Genomic DNA, 23,621 nt, shown 5'->3' with positions numbered 1-23,621 from the left:
GGGCTGTTCAGCCTGGAGAAGAGAAGGCTGCGTGGAGACCTCATAGCAGCCTTCCAGTATCTGAAGGGAGCCTGTAGGGATGCTGGAGAGGGACTCTTCATTAGAGACTGTAGTGATAGGACAAGGGGTAACAGGTTCAAACTTAAACAGGGGAAGTTTAGATTGGATATAAGGAGGAAATTCTTTCCTGTTAGAGTGGTGAGGCACTGGAATAGGTTGCCCAGGGAGGTTATGAATGTTCCATTCCTGGCAGTGTTCAAGACCAGGCTGGACAAGGCCTTGGGTGACATGGTTTAGTGTGAGGTGTCCCTGCCCACGGCAGGGGGGTTGGAACTAGATGATCTTAAGGTCCTTTCCAACCCTAACTATTCTATGATTCTATGATTCCACATGCCCTTGAAAAAAGGCCCCTTGGACTTTTGTCAGTCTTAGACTCTGTACAGGAAATACTTAGAGCAGACATTGGCTCACAGATATCATGCAATGATAAGAAGTGGATCTTTCCTCCATACACAAATGAGTGTACTTGTTTATTTTATATCAGTTGAACAACATCTGGTATACCTAAGCTTCTAGCCTAACTCTTTGCTGGTTTACTGAATCTTCATATTCAATAAAGAAAAAGTTATTAAAGAAAGAGTGATCTTTAAGCTTTTTTTAATTCTAGGGTCTGTAAGTTAGATACACCTAATGGTGTACCTAATTCGCCTGGCACCGAAATGGACTCAGAACTTTCAGACCAGAGCTGCCTTAATTTCAGCAAGCTTAAATATATCTAGCAAAAAAAAAACCTTACGCCTACTGCCATGAGCCACAAGTGCCTCTTAGGCATTAATGTTTTGCGGTAGTTCATGGAAATTGTGGTTATAACTGTGTTTTAAAGCCTAAAAAACCTAGCTCAGACAGCTGCAGCTTAAAGTGAGTTGAGAATTCACAGATTAAGAAATCTGACAGTAGATTCCGAAGTATATGATCTGGTAAATATGTGCAATGAGTAATGTTGGTGTTAAATACAAAGCTGTCCAGAGCAAAACAGCCACAATTTCTATTCAAAAACACTGGGATGGGTGAATACTGATCTCCACCTTTGTGTAATATCCCAGTGGCTCAGGACTTCCTGATAAGTGAGGTACTCAGGACTTTGACTATTCTCAGGCTGTCTTTGGTTCATACATTTGTTTTAATGTTTCACTGCCTCCTAATGGTTAGAAAACCCTGAGAAAATGTCCAGAGCCAAATATTCCCAGTTTTTTAGCATGCTTTTACCACTATTATATTGTCTGTTTCTCTCTTTGACAATGTGAGTTTTATGTACTGTTCTGTTCTTATTTTCACAGGAAGCAGTAGAAGTTGTGGGTATCCCAAAATTACCTGTAGCTGTGAGAGAGACTCATCTCAAGGTTAGCTGTATCTTGTTACTCATGTTACCTGTTTCCTGAAAAAGCTGTCCAACTGTAAGGATATTTTATAATATCATTACAGAAAGATAGGATTCTCTCCCACATTTTCTAAGAAATGAGCAACAAATAATCCAGGTTTACGGGCATGATTTATACATCTTTTATCCATCAGGTCTATCAGACTCCATCTAGCAAGCTAATTCCATGTCCTTAAATCTAGGACAGATTTCACACGCCACAGTCTATCGTTTTCTACTGGTATGTTCTCTGTCAGGTGCTATGAATCTTCTTCTTTGGTATCTAACTTTATTTTTGAGCAGTTTATTAACTCTGTTCAGGAATTAAAATAGTGCTAAAAGTGTTCCACTATTAAAGAACTAATTTGTAAATTATTTGCAGGTAGAACAATTATGCTGACATGGAGGGTTTTATAAGTAACATCATATTCTGTTTAATGCCTAATCTGTGTCTTTCTTCTTCCAAATATAAGAACCTAGCTCCAGAGAACAGCAATTTCTGTTGTGGGCATGAAGATTGCCTCTTACTTCAAGCTGATAGAATCTCTTGTTTATTATTTCAGAGGCTTGTGATCTTGGTTAACTGCAAACTGATTCTCTGTGGAAATATAAACAACGTGTCGCTAGCTTTTTCTTTGTTAGGGATGTACTCCAATACAGAGATCAGCAGTGATACCAGTAGCAGACCACCCCAACAAGTGGAAAATCCCCCTTACTTTTTACAGCTGTCAAGTTTCTACAGCTGGGCTCAGCTCAGAAACATTACTCTTGGTTCACACATTAGCAAAAAATTGTACTTCTGTGTGGTGAGAAAGTCCAAGCAGCAACTGTCAGAAATCACAGGGTTTCACTTATTTCCTCATGTATCACATATGATTTAAATGCTGTAGAAATTCACAATTACCAAAAGTCAGAAGGCAGACTCCTCATATTTTACCAAACTTCTAATGTAGCATGCAGTCCCTACTATTCTTTTGGTACATCCATCTGCCACATGACATTATTTGTAATTCTTCTCCAGGATAAAGAATCAACATAGCATCAGGTTAGCATCAGTATTATTACTGTTCTTTAAACGGAGCAGTTGGCCAAAGTGCAGATCTTCACAAACTGTTTTCATTAGGGAGAGTGATAATTGAGTCTGGCATCTCTGATGCAATCCTGCTCATTTACAATGTACAAAGCCCTGTTTCCCTAAGCACAGAAAAAAATCAAAGAGGAGACAAATTCTTCACAGATAGCTTCAAACCTCTTTAATCCAGCCTCTGGCTATGAAGTTCTCCCGTACTTCTGCACTACTTCTGTGGTTACATCTGGTATATTCCTCTTGCATTTTCTCTCATCTTCTCCAGCCAATCTGCTGCGAGTCTCATACCTTTTCAATGTATCTCCATATTATGATATTTTTCCCACATATGTGCTTGCAAACACCTTTGTGTTGCTTTTTGATCTGTGTTTATGCTCAAGGTACATTTAACAGTACATATTAACTCCTTGCTCCTAAACATAAGCTTAGTGATTATCTGTATAAAATTTTCAGGGAATTTGGCAACCATAACTTTATCAAGGTTCAATTCAATACCTATCAAATTATAAAGCAGGTAAGACATGCTAGCTTTTGAGTATTATGGTATAATTTTGTAGCTTTGTGCAAGAAGGTTAGTGATGAGTGTTGGCAAGGGATGTGCAGGAAGGTTTCTAAAGCCCAGCCAAGATGTCTGAAGTGATCAGGTCTGCAGGTGTCCCATTATTTTCAGGCCACTCTTTTCCAAATTCTAAAGACCCTGTTTTCCCCTCCAGTTTAAAAGCTGAGGCCTTTATCCTGATTTCTGCAGAAAGCTCAAAAAAAAGTTTGAATGCCATTTGAAATATTTCTTGGGGCAGTAACCAAGTCTAGATAAGTTTAATCACCATTACTCAATGTCCAAAACATGAACTCTGATTCATATTCTATTTTTCTTTTTCCTATCACTGGCATAATGTTTTACAACAGGGAGTCATACAAGGGTGAGAAAACATATTTGGAAACATAAAGTCAATCTAAATCCAAAAGATGCAAATCCGTGTGCTCTATCCCCATTGTGAAAGAGCAGTTTCAGGAGTGTGCTGAAACGTTCCACAGTATGGAGCTGGTCAATAAAACCAAACACTTGAAGTTAAACTTTCTTCCAATCCCATAATTTATTTCTCAGAAATTATTTCTAGCTGTGATATTTTCTTTATGATTTATTTGACCACAGTTGTTCAGATTGTCCTTGTATAAATAGTTTGTGGATTTGGATCTGCCTTTCATTGCACAAACCTTAATATGCTTCCAGAGCAATACACAGATTCATATGTAATATGTAACTCACTCTTGCAGTCACATATTTGTACATATACAAATGCGAGAATATTTAAAAAAAGAAACAGAACCTTTTCAGAGAAATTTTATCATAAACTAAAGAAAAACATTTAGAAAAAACATACTGATTCCTTTCAAACAGCCTGTGAAAAAACTTATTTCACAAACTCCTTGTAGAAGGTTACCCCAGGGACTATTGTCCTTTTCACTATGAAACCTTTTTTCTGAACCCATGTTCCTAGCATCCAATCATTAGGCTGTGGTCTAATTCTAACTGGAAAGTCACTTTCCTTGCAGACTTTCCAGCCATCTGCTTTATGATGACAAGCATATTAACAAAATATTTTATACTTACATCTGAATTCTGAAAAAGTTCTTTGTTATGAACCCAAATCTTGGTGTCATTTGAAATTGAAAACCCAAGCTAGATTCTTGGTTTAGATCCAATTAAATGTGAACCAATTCATGCTGTGAGAAAACATGTAGGTGTAGTAGTTCTTGTAAAGCCACACAGCCATTTCTACAATTTGTGTTCGTATCAGAAGCTGACAGTTTCTAAATGTCTTTTCTTCATTTTGTTTTATATTTATGTGTATCAATGAAGAGAAACTCCACTGAACTGAGATACACACCAGTGTTTCAATGACTTAGGCAGAGACAGCCATCCAACAATCTATGGGGCAGGTATTTTATTCCTTACTGTCTTCTTTCCTGAACACCTCTTTAGACTTAAGCAGTGGGTGAGTAAGTCACTGTGATTAAATGTTAAAACTGTTTTCTTTCCGAAACAGTTTATCATGACTGTGTCTTATACACATGGAAGATGCATGATAATCCGATAAACTGTGTGTTGGGCCCAGATCAAGTCATACAGTAATCTCATATTTGAATGTGCAGTGGAGTGAAGAGTGCCTGAATGATACAGATGTGCTCAGTTATAACAGTTTATATTTTGATCATCTCAGGGAAGCAGTCATGGTCATATGGCAGGCGATGGCATGACTGATGTAAAACAATGCCTTTGTTGTGGCCTGATGACAGGGACAAATATGACCATTTCACAATATAAACAGTTCTGCAATAAGATCAGAGATGTGAGCTATTTAACGGATGTATGTCCAGCCATCTAATGGGAGACATTCATGCTACCTTCTTGTAGCTTGTTCTTGCAGAAGAGTTAAATCTCGTTGGATTAGAGCACTTATCTTGGATTTGGAGGCTTGAATACTGATTCCTGCTGTACTGCAGACTCCTTGTTATGATATGAGATACCTGACTTAGCATCCCTCCACTTGAGTTTCATGATTTGTAAATAGGAAAATTTAGTGCTATTCTTGTAGATCGTAATAATGAGGATAATCCAAACAGTTTTAATAGAAGTCACTGAAAACGTGTTAAGAGAATACAAGGAATTAGATCCTGGTTTTTACATCTTCAGGGACAATATTTCATTCCCCACAGAGAATTGACGAAGTCTGAGAAGTCTTTTAGACTCTGAGAATTAATTGAATGAAAAAGCATATTATATTACTGCCCTTGACTGAGTGGCCATACCTGCCATTTCCAATTCACATTAAAAAATGCTTGTAAGATATCGTACTGCTTTTGGGTAGGTAATGTGCAGTTGTTCCCAGATTGTGTACTTCATAAGGTATTAACTACCTTTTCTTTTCGATACAACCCCCTCCACAATGGACATTGTGTTTGACGCTTTGATGTTACACTTTCAAATTACCCAGAAATTGCAGCTGTTACAGTGTCTGGTTATTAAGTGCAGCTTCACACAAAATACGCTGCTACTGCTTGCTGTGATCCCTATCAGTTCTCAAGTTTTAAAGTCCGTGTTTTTCCAGTAAAGCCTGGTGTAACTTTGACTTGGGCTGCTCATATATACCAAGTACCTAATCCTCCAAAGGTCTTTTTGTGCCTAACTCGCTTTGAAATCACAAGAACTTAGGAATATATTTGAGGATCGGGGCCAATTTTTTTTTATCAAAGTGTCCATGAATAGGATTTCTAAAAGTACACAAAGGAATTAGGAATATAAGTCTAATTGAAAACCGTGAGTCTCTGGGTTTTAACTCTGTTAGGTTACTCCTTAGCATAGAATTTCCAAAAGACTTAAATGTTTGGTAGCTTTTAATAATTTATTTAAGTTACTACATTTATGAAGAAGCTGCTGGGTGTTCAGCACACATGAAACTTAGGCCACTGCACCGATGGCTAAAAGAATTTCTCATTACAGTTCATGTTCTTGGTGCCTCTTGTAATATGGCATCATGATGATATCTGTTTGACTACTCCTTTAAAACAGTGCTGGTACTCCTTTAAAACAGTGCACCTTTAACTACAGGCTTCAAAAACCTGGTTAATCCTCTCACCAGCAAGTGATTGCTGATTTTTTCAGAAGGATGTACAGTTCAATTCACAATGGGAAAAGAACTGCTCAACAGGAATGTAAAAAAATATAAATATATAAATTTACGCAAATAGCATGTAGCTAATGGGAGAACACTCTAGGCAAAGGGATCCTGATTTTACAACTTGTATTTACTGGATTCAAAGATCATCACAATAATACTTCCTCAGTATTAGAATAGCTTAGAAACAGGGTGATGAAGGGGAGAAGAATGTCTTGAACAGTAGAGCTTTCTTTAAGAACTTTGGTTTTAGTGGCTAGATTCAAAGGCAGATATCAGGCAGGACTACCAGCATGAGAGAGAAAAAGATTTTAGGAAGGAGATCACCCTCTCTTCACATCATGACTTTGGATCACTACTGGCACCCACAAGTTCTGATATAATTTGAAAACTCTTGAGCTCTAAATTTCACTGTTCATGATGCTTCTCTGCTTCTTTCACCTACTGATGCTGATCAGGTCACTACCCCTGTTGCTTGGTAATCCTTGCAATAGTTATATTGCCTTATTTTATAGTTTGGCTTGTCCCGTTATTGAACACTTGCTAATTGATTTTTCTCACTGTTTTCTCACTGTCACCAACTCACTATTTGCCTGACTCTCACCTTCTTACTGATGCATTGATGATACCCTTCTATTACTTTTTTGTCAGACTCACTACTTCCTTCATCTACGACGAGGTCCCTGGTTTGCCACTTTCTACTCCTCTGTCTTCTGCAATGTTATTCTCTTTCTTTAAATAAGTTTATTTTTTGCACCATCCACCAGAGTTTTTTTTCCCTTTCAGCTTTCTGATTCCACAACCTCATCCTCTTATGTCGTTTCTACTACCATTCCTGTGGTAAACACTCAAAAAATCTTTCTGTTTATGTCTGTTACTTTCACCAGTGTCTTCTATCATCTTTAATCTATACTGAGCCTATCTATCTGTCCATTTAAATATGATATATCAAAAACTGTCACTTGTCAAGTTGTTAATATTTGTCAGAATGTCAAGGGGTTTTCTGTTCTCCTTTTTGTCACAGATGATGATTACTATGTTATAGTTATCACATTAAAAATGGATGTCAGCTGTGATCCCACTTCTTTTCTGGAAAGCCATTCTTGACTTCAGTTTTTCATCTTTATCATATCAAAAACCTTGTTATTTTGCTTTCTCTGAATTCTTGACATTTCTCCTTCCAAAGTCAACCAAAGAACCTGACAACTGTAATCTTCTCATCTATGGCTTCCTTGGTGTCCACATCATGCTCACATATCTGTCTAGTTTCTTTATTACTATAAATTCATTTGTCGTGACATTCTGATCATATTGTTTCTCTGAATCCTCTTCTTCTTCCAGTGTATTACGCGTAACTTTATTACACCAGTTAATGATCAGTGCTGTTGGCAACTCAGCCCCCTTCAGTACTGCGCGTGATTTTTCTTCTATGAGTATCATACACAGAGCATGTTGTTGGATCCTGCCTTGATAGATATTGGCATCTTTGGCACCAGCTGTTTCATTTATTTAGTTTTGCTTGTGTCTTGGCATGATGGTTTTTTTTTTTCCTGAATAATAAACACAGAAGCTATCATAATATCAACCCTCCTTTTTTCCTTTAAATATGGACTCCTCCATCGGGATTGCAAATAGACTGCTCAAAAGTCGTTCATTTCACTTCACTGGAAACGAGAAACATTCAGCAACAGCAGGGTTTAGATTATGGCAAGTCCAAGCTAATGCTGAAGTCAAGGTTCTAACTCTAGGACCTTTACAGGGGTCTTTGGAGAAAGAGATAAAGGATGTCACTGCTTTTGTTTCTTAAGCATACCTGTAGTGTAGTCCTTTAATTAAGCCTTTAGAAAGGAGATAAACTACCTAATCAGCAAAATCTAGTTCTAGTCCTTACACATTTAGTTTATTAATCTACAAATACAGTGTGCTTTTGAGTGTGAAGTCAAAGTAATGGAAATCCATTCTCCAGAATATTCTAAAATTTTGTGAGAGAAAATTCATACCAAATCTTTTTTTTCTCCTTAGTGAAATATTCTTTAAAGCTGCAACTTAATCAGAAGTTTCTTATATCCTACAACATAACAGCAAAACAAAAGTTTTGCTTTATTTTAGTAGGAAATTGTGACCACTTTGATGAATTCCCATGGAGAATTGCAATGTATTCAAGAAAATATGTCAGATGTAATAAATGTCATCAGCAAATCTTTGACCAACCTTACCACAACATAATTTTTTGGCTAGTTACTCGAAGCTGTGTATTATATAGAGCAATTGTCCAAACCATACTTTTTCCTTCCTTTTTTTTTTCCCCAAGTTTTTCGTATGTAATTCTGATGTAATTCAGTTCACTTCAGTGAAGTTATTCCCCACTCGATTAACCCACATACTCAAATTATATTTCTCAGTTTCCAATATAAACACCCCACAGCCCATACATTTCTGGGTAGTATTTAGCTGAACAAGGAATCCCACTGATGCCAATACAAGTAAAATCCACTGCAAAGGTATATGGATGGCAAAATCAAGACCTCATAAAGTTGAAGACAACTATAGAGTTAACTAATCCCTATACTTGCTCTCTACAGAGCTTTAGAATCCTCCTGAGCAATCCCTCTGTATTGTAATATGCAATTCATTATAGAGACTCAAAGTGGGATTATTTTCAAGCCTTTCTTTTTCTTTAGCCCTAACAGGATTTGAATTTGCGTTTCATTTCTCACTCATATCTTTCCTGCTTGCTTTCAGATTTCCTCATTTGTTCTCTTTCACAAGTGGATCTTTGGACAAACATTTTGTATGTGGGATGGGTCGCCATGTTAAAAAGATTATCTCACCATGGAGTCCATCGGCATTTAACAGCAACAGCACTTATATTTTTCTCAGGCTGCCTTTACCTCTTAATCATTACTAGCTGACTGAGATTTATGACACCTTCTTCATCCAGAGATAAAATCAATTAGTTGAAAAATCTTTAGCTTGTAAGCTACAGTCAAAAACCTAACTGCAAGCTTGGATGTGTATAATTGTATTTTCCAGCCCAGTGAGCATGTGCGCCAGAAAACAGCCACAACCCCCAGCAGGGAATGGTCAGCTGGTCCCAGCCTATTCAAGGCTCTTGGTGCCGGCCAGCTTTCAAAGAGGGACGGGTGGGCCTTAAAGAGCCCAAAAGATTTTCCCCGACCCTCTTGCGTAATTTACACCAATCTTAAACATGTATGTTTATCTGAAGTCCCTTTTATCAGCGTGGTAATCCCATTACTGACAAATGAAGATGTAATCACAGTTTATTCAAATCGTTTGAAAGCTTTATCCCCTTTTGAGAGAAAGGAGAAAGTACAATTGGCTGCAATTGACTTCTTAAACTCCTACTGGGACACTAGCAAAGCAAAGATGATTTTCAAAAAGCATCTGCACTTGGATGTAGGATGAAAAATATAGCCTACAGGGTCCCCGAAGAAAAGAATCTCTCTTGCTTATGCACACTCAACAGTGTTCCTGCTAATTTAAAACAATTTTAAAAGTGAGAGAATAATGTTCTCTCTTTGGTTTGTTCTACAGTAATACTTCCTACGAATGCCATCTCTGCTTAACTCCATCAGTAGTTGTTAGAGTAGCGATGCTGGTTGAACTGTGTCTCTATCACCAGGGTAACCATCTGTTAGTATGCAGAGATCCTCCCTTTTGTAAAATGTACACCAGTAACAAAAAATATAGAGAAAGAGATAGAATAGATAAAATTGTGTCTTTTCAAGGGGAAAATTAACTATCACAATGTTTGTGCATTAGCCTTGTTTTCAGCAAAGGGAAACAGAAACATAGACCCAGGGAAAAGTCTTGGTGCAGAAGTGAAGCCTTGAGAACTAACACCCTCACTGAAGTCTCTAAGGTGATGAAATGCCAGAGAGCACCCACAAGAGGCCCTAGGAACCACTTGTTAACACTTCCTCATGTGTGGAACAATTTCCTTGTCTCAGGTATAATCCGTTCATGCTGCTCCGATATGCTGATATAAAGATTATAAAAATAAAGTAAAAATTGTATCTCACTCTTCCTTCTCTCAGAACACACCAAAGAAGTGTTTTAGTAATTTTATGACTGAAGGTATGCCCAGATAGTCTAAAAAATTAAAAAACAGATAAAAATGTTTAGATGATTGTACTTTCTGAACAAGGAAAAAAATATCTGTAGCATCTCATATGCTAAATATAACAATTTTAGAGATTGCATATAATGCAAGTTCCTTTATTAGGCAGATGTCTTTCACAGGGGTTTCTTGACTTCATGATGAATTTGATCTCTCTGATAAACAGAATATCATGTTCTGAAATTTTCAGTATAGGGCAGTACTTCATGAGGTGATGATTGCTTTGCATTTCCATTAGCTAACATGAATCCCTTAGGTAAACTGCTTTTACCCTCAGAAATCATTATTTTAATTTCTTTTTATTACCACAGTTCCCCAACCTAGACTAGGAATTAATTACATAAGTACATAATAAGAGCAACATTTTTGCTTTGAAGAACGTACAGTCTAAACAGATTGAAATTGGGAAGAGAGACTTGGAGCAGCTTGCTATGCACCATACAGCAAGTTAGTTTTGTAGTTGGGAGTAATCTTTACTTTTAGAGCTCCATAGGATCATTTTCAGTTAATAAATTCCAGCACTTCCAGTGGTGGTACTTGTCTCTTTGTGTGGAGCCTTTTCTTTTGCTGGAACAAGTTTTCTTGTGGACATACAGTAAACCAGAATTAAGAGAGGGTAGAAGTAACACAGCCAGGAAATAGAAAAATAGAGAAAAAAATGTTCAGTTGGATCAGTTCCCCACTCTGAGTCATTGCTCAGCTGTACTAACTGTGGTGCTGGCACAATGGAAGGAATGATAAAGGCATGGAATGGCCTGCCAGGGCAAGGGAAGGGGGATGCTCTACAGTGAGAACAGCAGTGTTAGCAGCAGTGGTGGCTTTCACCAGCTTCACACAGCTAAAGTGGTGGCCTGTGTTTGCTCCTGAGTTTCACCTGAGTTTCACATTGTACTAGGGCTGCTTTAGTATTGGTCTCCCTTTGGCTCAGTGCTGCTTGTGAATAAGTTCAGAAGGTAACATTTAGCTGTGTGAGCAATATCGTCCTCTGAAAGACCTGCATCCTGTAGCTTTGAAACCCCTAATTTAATAGAAGAGTTACAGAATCTATGAATAAGAAGCCTCCATAGGAAGGGCTCAGAAAAACAATAGATATTATTCTGTTTGTAGGTAGCATCCAGAGTTGGGAGGCATTAGGAATCATTGTCCAACTTCTATGTTGTTTTGCTTTTTTTTTTATTGGGTTCCCTGTATCTTTTGAGGGTATGTGAAGTGATACATTTCAACAGGTATTTGGAACACTAAACAGCATCTCACTGTAGGCTGGTTATCATATGGTGAAAACAAAGTCATTAAAACCAGCCACTTGTGCTGAAGAGATGACTTTAATCCTTAATGACATTTTTCTCTGAGGAAACTCCAGTTCATACTATCAAAATGCTGCCTGATGCTGATTATTTAATAACGTGTCCAAGAATAAAAGTACAAATGATCTGATAAGGAATGTTTTGTAAGTCACTAACTACAATATATACTGCATGACATACCTGAAAGGAACTTTGGTTTGGTTTGGTGTGGTTTTTATGTTAGAAAAATAACCTCTGTATGATGGATGCTTCCAATTAAACACAAACATAAGCACTTCCTATCCATTTTCTGCTGGATGCATCATGTCAGACCAGATTTTGGCCCTGAGTACATTTTCCTGCTCTCAGAGCAAAAAAAGATATTTCCAAATTCTCTTTTTCAACTGGGATTTACTTTCCAAAGCTGTTGAACCTGTAAGGTAAGACACAAAGCAGAGATCCAGCAGTGAGAGGTGCAGAAAAACACTGAGACTATGAAGAATCAGCCATGCCATATCATGGGAGATCCCATCACAAGCAAGTCAGACCTTTCAAGAAAGCTCTGACAATTTTGCTGAGTTCCATCACAGCCTTTGCAGCTGTCAGACATGAGCCTTGTACAATATTAAGCAGCACAAGCAGAAGACAGGGCATAACCGATCAGTGCATTGACCTGTCAAACTGAATATGAAGAGATGAGTGAGAAGTAACTTGGGCTCCTTTTTGGTTTTGGAGATGGGTTCCAGACCCCACTGCATTCTTTCAGTGGCCTTTGGATTTACTGTACTAGTACTTCAGCATAATCTCTTATATTTTTTTGTAGATAACTTCTTTAAGCTTTTTCTCTTGAGGAATGGTTATGTGTCCCGATCTTATTATAAATAGATAGTATATTCTGATCACTTCTTGAGCAGCAGACTCCATTGCAGGTTTATATTGATCTATGATGAGCATTACAGATCCTTTCTTTTTTGTGGTGAAGCCCATTTGACTTTGTAGTGTGGTTGTACTCCCCCATAAAATAATTATAATGAGATCTAAGCATTAGGAAAATCTAATCTTGACTCAGCGTGTTGGCTTTGCAATATTTGTACATTATGCTGCCAGAAGAAAAAGAACACATATCCACTCTTTCACTCTGTGATTCTAATGTTGGCTTACTGATGTCTAATAATCATCTGGTGAGTTAAGGCTCTCCCCAAAGCACATTTTAGGAATACCAAGTAAAACCTTACTTTTGAGTCTGTCCTTTTATCACACACACACACAAAATCAGTACTTAGTTTAGCGCTGAGACATAATTTGGTAATGTCAGGAAAGCATTTTATAGAAGATGTCTTTTCCATCACATAAAATTTTTCATTAAAATACATGGTTTGGGCAAATATTTTATGTGTTTTGGACTCAAACATGTACTTTTCTGAAAAGAGTTCACTTCGGTGGAAGAAATATTCATCTATTTTTTCACACTGGTGAAATAGATGAAAAAATTATATGCAGTATGAAAGTGTTCCCTCCTCTTCAAAAAAATGGTACATTGAAAATAAAATCCTTTTTTGCTGAGAGCACTAATTTTTAAATTCAATCACTAATTCACATTTATTATTTATTTATTTATTTATGCCAAAGTGGAACTTTAACAAAACTGTGTTTCTTTAATATTTGTTTTCAGAAAAGAAAATAATAAAAGTCTGAAAATACTGAAGTGTTCCATTTCAACAGTTCTTGAGCAAAGATATTTAATATTTTGATTATGCAAATACTTTATTTTGCTTTCACTTAGTACTATACAAATACAATTATTTATATATATAGTCAGTATTATATAAATGATGGCTTGGTTTTGTGAGCGAAGGTTTGGGAAGGGGTTTACCCACACTTACTACAACCATGATGACTAAGGGCAATGTGGGATAGGCAAATCTGGTTGGAAAAAAGGCTGCTTTGGCTTTCAAGATGTTTCCAAACAAGACTGTCATCTCCTGGGACAGTCTCAAGTGACCAGTGTCCTGAGCCACCCACATGCAAGGCTGGATCTGCAGCTTCCAGTGCACCTTGTCACCTGCCATTTCGTCCCTCCCCTGTTGCTACAGGGTTCTGCAAGCGTGAGTAAACCCTTTCAGCCTGCACAGTGGATTTTTTAGGTGAGGCACAGCGTGAAAGACCCATCCTTTACCCCTGAGGTTTAACTGCCATGGCCTAGCTAGCTAAGACAGTGACAGCAAAGTCCTCAGATTGTAGGTTTTTGCAAGAATGTCCTTCTCTTCGATGGAAGACTAAACACAGCTAGATGAGCTCCATCTGCCCGGGTTTGAAATTAGGAGTTTTCCTACTGATGATGTGTTGTTGCAATAGTAATCCTGCTCAGTACGAGAGGAGCCGCAGGTTCAGACCCTGGTGCATGTGCTTGGCTGAGGAGCCACTGGCATGAGGCTACCATCTGCGGGCTTATGACTGAACGCCTCTAAGTCAGAATCCCGCCTAGATGCGTGATGTAGTGTTGTTGTGTCATTGGCGCTCAAGATTGACGCAGGAGATGACAGTCTTGCTCAGAATGCGTGGGTAAAGCACTTCCCAAATCTTCATGAGCGAAGATAGGCCTTCCTCATAGGAGAAGGATTATAGAAATATATATATATATAACAATAACATACATTTGAAAAGTCTGAGCTATCAAAGCTCAGTGTTCTGACAAAGACTGCATATGCAGCCAGGCTAGTGCAGTTGCATCATTTCAGTTTTGTAGTCACTAACATTCAGGCTACAATAGCTATTGGTGTATCTCTTCCCTCTGCCAGTAATGACTGCATTTAGAGACCTAGACAGGTAGAAATTCTTTAAGGAAAAAGCTCATTAATAGAAGAAAGAGCATGGACATTGAATGCTATTCCTTTTGTAAGCAATTAACTTATCATAGCTTTAGAGGAAAAGCGTATTTTTAGCTTTAGGCCAAACTTGAGGATAATTTCTACTGCTCTGTACAGTTATGATTGCTATCTGGTTTTTGTTTGTTTTGAAACTTCATGATGGTCATCCAATTAGATATAAAGCTTACCATAAATGTCGAGAAACATGGTGACCCTTAGGCTATAGGGTAATGTGCTCTAGTTGTATATAGGAGATCTTAAATTAATCAGATTTTGCAATATTGGATTGCTGTTCTCTCTATGGACTATGCTGCTGAATAAGAAAGTCACAAACAGTGTAATGGCAATTTTCTAAGTTCGTATTTTCAGTTTCTTATAGTTTGTTACTTTTTGAATTTTTACTAGAAAAACAAAGAATCTGTAACAATCTCCAGGGTTTGTATTAAACCTGACAATCATATGGAGTAAACTTCAGCATGTACCTAAATGCGTCTTCTTGAAAACTAGAACGCAAGGAGCCATGCTTTGGCAATCCCCAAGCCTGTAAAGCAGAGAAGAGCTCAATTACGACTTTCTGGTTGCTTCTGTATATAAGCATCTTTTGTTTTAAGGCTGCTTAAAACTTTTCCTTATTCCTTTGCATATGCCTTAAACCCTCCCTAAAAAATAATGGTACATTTGCTTCTCCAATCTAGGCAGCAAAGATAAACTAATCTAAATAACGTACAAAAAATAATAATACAGCTGTCATTTTACAAAACCTTTCCACAAGGACATGAAACAGACTACCTGATGTGTGCTGGGGAATCTGGAAACTGGAAAGAGTGTGGGAGCATTGCTGACAGTCTGACATACCTGATTCAAACGGGAAAACACCAAGTCCAGTTTTTCCTTCCTGTTTCTTATGAAAGGACACATATGGCTGTAGCTGTACTGCTTTTGGCCATGAGCTCATCAAATGCTTTCTAGTATTCACAACTGCTCTTGGTCATTAGAACAAGTACTAAGAAATAAACAGGTAAAACCACACTGTTGACTATTTGCTTTGGTAAACAAACTGGGTAGTTCTCATTCTCCTGAGCGGTGAACTCTACAGCAATGTTGTCTTAATATATCTACAAAGAAGACTGTGTGGCAGTGGTTGTAAGAATATGAGTCTGTTCCAATGCTTTCAATGTATTTCACTTCCTGTGTTTTATGAAACAGAAAAGGGGACAGTGAAAGAATCCAGAACCAGTCAATGTAACAGCTAGGAAAATGGTCTGTACTGAAGCATTTTTGATATTTAGGTGTAGGATAGAACTCTCTTTTTCTAGTCAAAAGGAAAGGATATAACTATTGAATTATTGGAGATCAAACTATGCTATGGAAAGGTATAACACTGTTACATGTTCTGTAAGAAAAAAAGAGAAACATTTATGTGGATTATACTTCAGCAAGAAATCTGGAAACTATCATGATTTAATAATGTAAAAGAAAAACTTGACACTGTGACCCAAAGGGCAAGAGTTTACATTGACCTAAGGAAAAAAAATCATCCTTTCTTTTCCCCTCTCCTGCAACTGCAGACGTACTGATTCCCCTGGGATAAAGCCAATGGCTCCATCTTCACCATCTAGACCTGTGTCTTGTGCATTCACAGGGCAGTACCACAGCCTCTTCACTACTCCACAACTTCTTATACAAGATAAGGTTGATTGGCCACATCTGCCAGCCAGCTGTGTCTGCTGAATGAGATCACCGAGCAGGAGAGAAGCCACAGCAACATGTTCAAAACAGAACCCCATTCAGAAGCATTCCTCACCACAGCACATCTCACTGATTCCTCAGCTATGCCCCTGCGTTTGTTGTGACAGGTATGTCTCCTGGTACATCATTCAGTATATCTTTGGCTCATGCACCAGGATAGAATAAATGTCAGCTTGGAATACAGTTATTAATTTTGCAAGGCTGAGCCCAGGAATTGGGAAGAACAGCCCAGCTTCTGGTAGATTGCAGCTTAGAGTGAAGATGTTGCAGCATCTATCTGGAACAGTACGTTGAGGAGTAGTTTGAAAAGCATGAGAGATTTTATTGGCATTTAATGTCCCCTAAACCTAATGAAGGCTTTGTAACCTCTAAATTTTATTCATTTAGTACCCAAGATGGAGTCTAGATTCAGCATATACTCAGCATGTACAGTGCCTCTGAGGAGAGTTAGGCAGCTCCTACTTTAGTCTTCAGACTGAAGATATGTTCTCTCTGCCGTTAGCTGACTTTGATTGATAGGTGTCACTTCAATCAAGGAGCTGTATTGCCACATTAGTTTGGGCTAATATAGCTTCTAGACAGCATCTGGCTAAAATCCAGAATATCACAGAACAGGCAAAGCAAGATTACATCTGCCTATAGACAGCTGTGTGGCTCAACATCCGAATGGTTGGTAAACTAAAGGAAAATTAAAAGGTGATGGACAAGCGAAAAGACGAAGGCATTATATTCATCCTTCTCTGAAGCATCAATACTAAGCTAAGCATATTAATTTTACTAAGTGTAAAATTCTATGCTTACATCTATTAAAGATCAATGCTTCCAAAACTGGTTCTGAAGGCCTAAGCTTCTGTTTTATAATGTGTCTAAATAGAGAAACACAAGTACCCCTCTGTTGATCTCTGCTGCAGTCAGCAAAGGATGAAAGATTAATGGGGCTGAAAATCAAGCAGAAAAGGAATCCTCACCCTGTAATAATGGTTTGGGCACTCAGCAGGGATGATAGAGACCTAGGTCCAGTGTTTGATGTTGTATAGTACTTGTATCTTGGCTAAGTACTCATACTACCAAGCCCCTACACAAGGTAGGGAAGGGGAGAGGTTGGAGAGGAAACCACCTATCCTCACCTTATTTTGCTTTCAAGTTAAATTATTCTGCTGATGTCTGGTTCATCTGATGTGAACATATCTAAGAGATCAGGCCCTACATGGAACCAGGATTTATAAATCTGACAGTGAATTTAGCAGGATGTTGAAATGAAGCAATATTTGGGGGGGATTATGACTTTATTGTCAGGCACCTCAGTCCTGCTTCCATTATGATTTAGGTACCTAAGTTCTTTACTGGGCCTTTTTTTTGTTGTTACTGTTCCAAATTAGTCACATGGTAGAAATTCAGTTTTTGATGAGCACAATTGGATGACTGTCCTCATTGAAACATCAGTCAAATTTCAAGTATCCCATAGCAACCAATAAAATCTTTTAGGCAACATTAAAAAGAACAAAATTACTTATTTTTATCTGCTTTAGGAATCTGCTATTAAATAATTTCTTTCAGAGGCTCAAAAGAAGGTAAGAAGGAGGTTTGGGGCTTTGCATTTGTTACACACTGTGATTTGAATCCCTTTATGCTAACTGGTGTAAATAGGGAGCTGTTCCAATGAAATCAATAGTTACACAATTGCAAAATTGGTTAGTGATCACCGTCTGGCTGAGTAGACCTGCGGTATTAATCACTTTTAAAGATCTGGTCCCTAAGTACTTAATTCCTAGGAAACAGCACAATGTGACATTACAAGGATCCTATTTAGAGAGACACACTCTGCAGATCAAAGCAGGAACTACTGGAAATGCTTTCTGAAGGTATGTGTAACTATAAAATGTTTTGAGTGGCTGCCAGTATTTTGTAATCAGTGTTGTAAAGTTTTGTGATACTCTTGATGTCTGCAGATGTTATGCGGCCCGTGGCACAGAGCTGATGTTCTGAATTACCAATTATATACCTAATGGAGCCCTGAGAACTAACTCCTGCCCTCCTTTGGGTACTGGGGCAGTCTTTAAATGCCAGCAAAGGACTGATGCTATAAATAAAACTCTGTCTCCATAGCAACAGGCAGTTCAGTGCTCAGCTTTCAACACTTTAAAAAGGTAATTACTGTCTTTTTTCTTTATATTTTTCTATTCTTGGTTTATAACAGCAGTAATAACCTCCTGAGTTGGGCATTTCCTGGCAATTAATGACTGACAGTGTTAAGAACACTTGGCTTTACCTCAGGCTCTCAAATCCTCCAGCCAGTCATTAACTGCCAGGAAATGCCCTTCCCCATAGTCATTATTGCTTAATCATGTAAACCTGGATTAGAAATTTAATTAGATGACTTTAACATTCTCTTATTCTCTCCTCACTTTCTTCCCCCAGGTCCCAAGCATCAGTATTTGCCACAGCTGTTAGCTGGCATGGCTGGTGTTTATTCCAAAATAGTGCCAGCATAGCAAATGCTACACAGAGTCTCTATAAAGCAAGACCGATGCCCTTTTTAGCCCTTGGTCGATGGAATTTATCTGCTTACCTATTTGTAAAGAATGCATTAGATTAGGTTGAAAAGAACCTCTAAGTTCTGTCTAGTACTGCTTTTAGGTGGTGGCTGAGAGGAGTTCCTTTTGGGAACTGGATACCTCTCCTGTCTGATGAATGAAGGAAAGATTGGGATGGAGGGCTCGGAATTTCTGCGTTAGCTTCCTGACTCCAACTATACTGCTTGAAGCACGAGTGTTCCAGGTATCACTACATTTTGTTCCGTTCCTCTTAAAAGCCCAAGTGTATAACTGCTGTAAGTAAATGTTTAAAAGCAGGGTTAGTAGCTCTGGCCCATTTCTAACCAGACAACCCTTGAACAAAATGTGACTCCTTGATGTATAGGTCATGTTCTAATAAACAGAGAAGCAGCAATAATGTGGACATGAAAAGTAATTATTATATTACTGAATCATCTCTTTAATTTGAAGTACTTCTAAAAAAGCACACTAAGCCTGACTGCAGCCACTATCAATCCCTAATAAAAACAAAAGCACAAGTATCTTTTGAAAGGCCTTTAGTTTTAAGCATTCCATTCATTTCTACTGTGTGTATTAAAAAAAAAACCAACCAAAACCAAAGGCAAAATCCCCCCACAAATTAAAAGCTTCTAAAAACAATACAAAATAATATTAATTTTTAAAACCTTTTCCTCTTTTTTAAAAGTTTACAATTTTATAGAAAAAACCATTGCAATCCATATCCATTACAAAGGTAAACGACGGATGGTGGAGCCAAAGTATTTACATATAACTTTAATTGAGCTATTAAAGTATAATATTTCTTTTTGTGAAGCATATTATATGAACTGAGGTATGTGCATTTGTATCATGTAACTTTTTTAGTGGTAATTAACTAACTAAATAAAGCTGAAGCTAGCCTGTTGTGCAGGTGAAGGAGGCTTTTGCCTCCCTGATAAAAGAAGTAGACAAGGTAACTGATATCTACCTGCCTTTTTAAAGGCACACTAAAAGTGAAAAAGGAGGTGCAGGGTGGAGTTTCAGACCTTTACTTGCATGCTAGTGTTAAAAATGGGACAGATACACCAAGTTGAGTACTTGCTCTTTGTGGTGATGTTGATTTACTTTCTTTTCTCTGCACACTCTTGCTTTCCTCTGTACTTGCCCTGCAAAGCTCTAAGGCTGTGCTTGGGAAGGATCCCATTCATTTCAGTAGAATTGCAGGTGCACAAAGCAAGGGGCTCCCAGCTCAGCTACTTTTGGGATAGTAACACAGAAAATAAAAGTGGCTTTAAGGCAGCTTTTAAGGATTTCACCTGTGATGATGGTGAATTGGTTCAATCTATGTTATGAAGTTAAAATACATGACAAGATTAAAGAAGCGCTCCCTCCTTTCCTGAGATAGGGTGAATCAGAGGATATAAATAAAATCTGGAATGTGACAGACCCTTGTTCCCATCTTGGCTCTGCTATTGACCTGAGGCTTCAGGTTTTTGCATCACTTTCCCAAAGATATAATTACACCTGCTTCCTGTGTAATAGTGATATTGGTATATACCGACAAAAAGCATTAAATAAACTTTAGGGTTTATTATATTGAGCCTCCAAGGGAGTGTGTCTAATCTTTAAGACACTATGGACAGTCAGTTATTTTTATGATTCACATCAGATTCAAATTTAATTGCAGAAATCTCATCAGCTCAGTGGAGGTAATAAAGCAGAAAAACCCACACTTAGTGGACACACCAAAAATAGATCCTCCTCTGTTGAGAAGCTTCATAAACTACAATAGCCAAAGAGCTGACACCTCAGAAATACAAGATTAAAACCCCCACAACTGTATATTTCATTGCAACAGTGTGTATTTTGCAATTTGATAGTTTGCTAAAGCATCCACACAAAAATGTGAAGTAACACTTTTTCATATTTGCCTTCTATGTAAATTATCTTAGTTATTAAAGAAAACATAAACCCCTGCACTTTAAATAGTGTCTTTTGTGAAGGTTGAATGGCTAAAACTATGCAGTAAACAGAAGGAAACTTAACAGTTAATACTAACAGGTCATTGACAAGTATCAGAGTAAGCAGACAAATTCAATTGCTAGTGAGATTGTTAGTCTAACTTGCCACTTCAGAATTTAGAGTAAACATTAAAGACTAGGGGAAAAAGAAAAAGCTCTGAAAGGTATTACAAAAAATGAAGATTTGTTAATGACTAACATTTACAGAAAAGGTAATAAATATTTAGAAATAGTTTTGTTTTCTATGGTGAAAGGCTGCTTTTCTTCCTCTTCTCCCAGGACAGGTTTTGAGCTCAATGGGAGCAAAGAGCTGTTGATTTAGCAAGGATTACAAGCCTGATCCTCACATTATGCAACAGAATATATCCACCTCAGGAATCACTTCAGCCTCTTTCTTTTTGGAAGACTCAGCGGTGAATCAAAAGGCTATTAACTGCTGTAATTTATATAATCTTCTACTGCTCTTGTGTTGCAAAAATATGCATTCAGCTAAGACTATTTAAGCATTTCTTTGCACAGAGGAGTATTATCAGCATATCTTATATTGCTTTAGCTGAGTTGATATTGCTCCAATTGAGTGCATTCATGCTGTTGTGTCGATGTCCACACAGCATTATACTATGATCTTTTCACTGCAGACAAGGTGTCTGAGCCTTGCTGGCATTGTTTGGAAGTCATTGTGTTGTGGATGGTTTTTATGATATACATTGGAATACCTCTCAGCCTCTGAAGGAGTAGTGGTTTCAGTGGCCACTTTCTAATCTAAATTCACTTGGAATGTTATTCTATTTCCAAGTCGTTCCTCCCTTGCATGGTTGAAACACAGAAGAACATAATGCTTGTCCTTTATCTAACAAGCTGCTTCATCAGAAGGCTACAGTGTTCATGGATAGCCTTATTTCTCAACCAGTCTTTAGATTCTGATAGTTTTGGGGAGTAGATTTACAGCTGGATAAAACAAAGTAATCCATGATGTGAGACTCTCTCTATGTCATAATCTAGCTGAAAAGGAACAGAGGAGAAGTTTCCCTGCACAAAGCCCTTGGTAGACTTTCAGGGGTAGTGCTGACACATTTTAAATTTTTATGCAGCCTTCATTTCTTTGGTGTTTGATGTCCTTTACTGAGAGGCCCAGATGCAGCCACAAAGTATGTGCAGAAACTATGAAGCCAGGTTTCATACCCTCTGCATCAAGTAACCCAGAGTACGTGTTCCTCATATGCGGAGCTAACCAGGGAGCAGCAAGGGACCTGGGACAGCCTCTTTAGATTTGTTGATCAATCGCTGCCTTACGCAGTATGCAGGAGAAAATTGGGAAAATATTTTATGGGATCTTCTTTTTTTAAACTAAATAATACTGAGAAAATTTTTCTTTGCTCTTACTTTCACTAGATAAGAGTGGAAAGATTTCTGCAGCAGTTTCTGTGTGGATTTTATCACATTTTCATGGAAATGTTATTTGGTTTGTAGTTTTGGGGGGGGGGGTTTAAACCTCTAATTCATGGAAAGCAGGTAACACAGACATGGACTTTACAGTTTAAGCATCATGTTAAACTGCCACAAAAGATTCAGGAATAATATTGACCTCTAGGTCTCTGAAATAAAATAAAGCTTCCTATTTGTTGCCCTTCCTTTCAGCATGAAGGAAATTTTCTGTAAAATGTGAGTCATGTCGAGAATGAATGGTACATTGCATGAGGCCCATGCATAGGAGCCAAACTCAGTGTGAAGGAGCAGCGTGTAAGCAGGGCTGTATGTTCTGAAAGGCAAGGCAGTGAGGGATACGAGTAGTGTCATGAATAGTGAAGGAGCAGGAATGAGCCAGCTGATTAAACTGATAGGAGCCAAACAGTGCCGTGGAGCCTTTGATGAGTGTCAGAGGTCATCTCTATACAGTTCCCCAAGTCCCCAGGACACACAACCTTGCTGACCTAGTCACTAGATCAGACAAGAGCGTTGAGACTTCATCAGCAAACAACAACCTAACAGATTTAGATAACTGATAGACTACTAAGCAAAGGCTGTAAAAATGAGTGAAAGAGAAGCAGCTTGTCAAGGAGGAAAAACTGGGTGAGAGAAAGGAAGAAATTGTTCAGAAAATATTTACTTCTGTGTCTAACCAGCAGTACCAGGATGTATGAAAAACTCAGAATAAACACCATTGTCATAAAGGTACCAAAACTCCTGCAAATTGGTGAAGTCTCTATTCATGTTAATTCTTCATCTGCCAAAGCATTTATGGAATTTTAGGTATTTCTTTAGCTGTCTGGGGGGTTTCAGTATTTACATACCATTTTAGAATGAATGAGGTATCAACCTAAAAATACAGTTAGCTGCACTGTAGGCAATCTTCCACCCTTTTATCCTTATTTTGTAGGGCTTCTTTGCTTTGTATTTCACAGCATGAAGCAAAAGAGACAGAGTCTACCTCTAACCAGATGTTATGGGAGATGCTAGATTAGTTTGCTAAAGCAGTATATCTGTAATGGTGTAGCACTGTGCCAAGCTACCAAGATCCATCTCTGAGAATGATTAGTTATTTTGAACCCAAAATAACACTGATGTGGCTACACTGTTTTTTGTTATGATGCTTATGCATAGCATAAACAGTCCTTTAGTAACTTTGTCATCTGTGGCTTCCCACATGTTTGTGCAACAGTCAATGTTTAGGCCAGTTTTGATATGACCACAATAATAAATACATATGATATCAAAACCTCACAGTAGTAAAAAAGTGATTAAAAAGCAATAACAACTTATTTGTGTTTTAGGAGCTATCAGATATATTTTATTGTGGTGTACTGTGTATAAATAAGTGTCAAGGTCTGTGTGAGATATCCTAGGG

At 37.9% G+C, this 23,621-nt stretch overlaps 1 protein-coding gene across 1 annotated transcript in view; it reads right to left on the bottom strand.

Moving 5' to 3' along the window:
• Positions 1-321: 321 nt before the first annotated feature.
• EVC2 (EvC ciliary complex subunit 2) overlaps positions 322-23,621 on the bottom strand; it is a 437,493-nt gene continuing 414,193 nt past the window's right edge. Inside the window, exon 21 of the transcript XR_009746147.1 lies at positions 322-378. The gene's annotated coding sequence lies outside the window, so the exon portion shown is untranslated. The remainder of the gene's footprint in view (positions 379-23,621) is intronic.

The sequence above is a fragment of the Pezoporus flaviventris genome, unplaced genomic scaffold, assembly GCF_033815535.1.
Source record: "Pezoporus flaviventris isolate CSIRO_AGI_PZ_B2104156 unplaced genomic scaffold, CSIRO_AGI_Pfla_v1 ptg000002l, whole genome shotgun sequence".
Classification (NCBI taxonomy): Eukaryota; Metazoa; Chordata; class Aves; order Psittaciformes; family Psittacidae; genus Pezoporus; species Pezoporus flaviventris.
Note: the sequence above shows the minus strand (reverse complement) of the source record. Positions and strands in the feature narration are given on the sequence as shown.